Genomic DNA, 2,791 nt, shown 5'->3' on the forward strand with positions numbered 1-2,791 from the left:
TATTTTAAAAGGAGAATTATTTCTGGTGAAGCTACTTTTAGCTCCACGATATGCATTTGAGGAGTGCATCAAATGCTATTGAAAAGTGAACTAAAACATGGAGTTAGGTAGCTTGAGCTGCAAACATCACAGTAGATTCTGCATTTCATAGTTTTCAAATTTCTCATCTCCACAGCTCTTACTGGAAGGGAAGAGCCAAGCTGAACCTTTTACCATGAATGAACATTGTGCATGATATCAAGCCTGAACCAAACATATTATATAGATAGCAATATGTCAATTGTAGTCACTTTTCATATGGATCTGATGCAACGGCATGAGAAACAGCTACGTAATTAGAACTGTTACAGACATGGAGAATTGACTATGTAATTGTTGAAATTTCTCTTTTGCTAATCATGTGATGACCAAAAAGAAAATAGTTTTTGAATTGCCGAAAATTTGATGTTGGGACAGTTGTATCGTGATCATATTATGTAATCTTCTATAAAGTTAGTTCTTTGTCGGTTAAATTTTGACACTGATTCTCTCCGTTCTACCACTTCACTTGAAATATGATATCTGAAAAAATGTTAGTTATGGAATAATAGCCATTTCACACGGGCCATTTATTTATGATACATTTAGCTCTCGTCTGTTATAAGATATTGTGCTGGTAGTAACTGAAATGTTTGATGATTTATTTCATTTTAGCTTATTTTAATATATAAATCAGTAGCAAATAATAATAATAATAATTTAAAGTCATGGTTAAGTTAGACATCAAATTGATGTAAGAGAACCGCTGGTTTGTGGGACAAAGAATCCCCTCTGTGCAATGATTTCACTGCTAAAGTCTATGGAGGTATATATTCTCTATTCCTTTATGGATTTGAACCTGTGACTTCATATGAGCAAACACGTTCTAATAATTTTTCAAAGGGAAACAGGTTCTCTTCCTTCTTAGTAGTGGATTTTCCAAAAAAAAGTTATATTCCTTCTGAGTCCAAAAAGAATTGATAGAAGGGAAGTCAAAATAACCTAGGGGAACACTTAGCTATGAAAATAGATAAATTGGGAATTTCACCCCTGTTCAATTGTCTCTGCCTCTATGTCCACAAACTTTGCATTCAATATGAAACCCTATTCTTTTTTAGGAATGTGGCATCGGGGCACACTTCCTTTTTCTACTTTACTTCTTTTATTTTTTCGAGTGTTCGGTAATCTAGTGTTTTTGAAAATTCTGTGAAAAGTCGGTCCACTATTACACTAGATACAACTATTTCATAAATGCCACAAACGGGCCGGTTACATGTCTTTAGAGACTTGTACCCACACAATCGGTGAAATGAATTTTTCACCAAATCACTTGAGCTAAGATCCTTTGACTAGATTGCATGATCTTACTTACATGTGTATTTAACTTTAGTTTGCAAATTTTATATGGACTTCTTTCTACCAATGAACTAGTTTTTCCATGAAAAACAAAGTCTTATAGTTAAAAGGCTTGAAGTTCATAAGAGGATAAGGCTCGCAACAATGGATGCTAACAAGTATATGGTTGCTAGGTTTAACTAGCTCCAAAATTTAGTTGCTAAAGACGTGATAAAAGTTTTGGATCATGTAACCACAATTTAGATCTAGTAACCATTCACCGGTTGGCTTACAAGTGCTTCCCTAGATCAAAATCTGCCACATTGGTTTTGTTCCTTTGTTCCACAAGATGCTTTGGTTGACTAAATAAGAAAGGTGATATCTCTTGGTCAAACTTTGACATTCCAGCATGGTCAGGTCTAATTCTAGGATGAGAAGGATAATTTCATGCATTCCATGTGATGAAATTATTAATTGAAAACAACAAACATGGATCCATTAAGTTCTTAGCTATTTGGAAAATTTTCAGAACTTTATTCAATTTTTTTTTTCTTCAACCATGTTAGCACTAAAACTTATTCAAATATTTTGTATAAGATATCTATACTCACATCATGTTGAGAATTCTAGGGCATGAATAGTTAAAAGATTTCTCTGCTTGATAATTGCTTGTGATATACTTTTATTTCTTAGATTATAGTCTTTTCTTCGTTATATTATTATTGCGTTCTTTTCATCAAGACAATTACCAATATGCACAATAAAAGACAAGTGACACAGTATGTAGGCTTGTCAACCAGGGCCAAAGCCTCTCAACCCTTGAGAGGAAAACTGAATCAAAATTTTTCTTCTAGATCTTCAATTGATGAGTACCAAGACCATGAAAAAGACCCTTGACTCTAGTATCCTCCCAAGAACCTTGTCACTAACCTTGATGCTCTGCCTCTTCCCTTTCTCGACTTTCTTTTTGATCTCAAACTGGTCTCCTCGACTCCTTCTAGAGAAACTCGTTCTCTATCCTTCACACTGCTTCTTCTCGACTTCTAGAGAATCTCAGTCTCTATGATCTTACTGACTTCCTCTAGAGAATCTCAGTCTCTAGTCTTGATCTCTATCTCGGTCACCTATAACAAGTATTCCAAAATAACCCTTTCTTCGCTGACCTCAGAAGAATCCTTCCTTTGCAATCCCTAGAAGCAACTTTCCTTCGCTAACCCCAGAAGAAAGTCTCCTTCGCTACACCTAGAAGAAACCTCCTTCGCTATCCTTCTTCACACTTTCGTTGCTGGGCTCTTCTTTGCACTTCTTCTTGATTGAATAGCTTGTCGAGTTGGTAGCCTCTAAGTGAGGTTGAGTGTGGCTACTTATACACCTCATCTCATGTCCCTTAGGCCAACATGATCTCAAGTAGGTAGGCCGACTTCTTCTAGCAAGTTCT

The sequence above is a fragment of the Pinus tabuliformis genome, chromosome Q (assembly GCF_031772625.1).
Source record: "Pinus tabuliformis cultivar Carrire ecotype Pingquan chromosome Q, CPIR1, whole genome shotgun sequence".
Classification (NCBI taxonomy): domain Eukaryota; kingdom Viridiplantae; phylum Streptophyta; class Pinopsida; order Pinales; family Pinaceae; genus Pinus; species Pinus tabuliformis.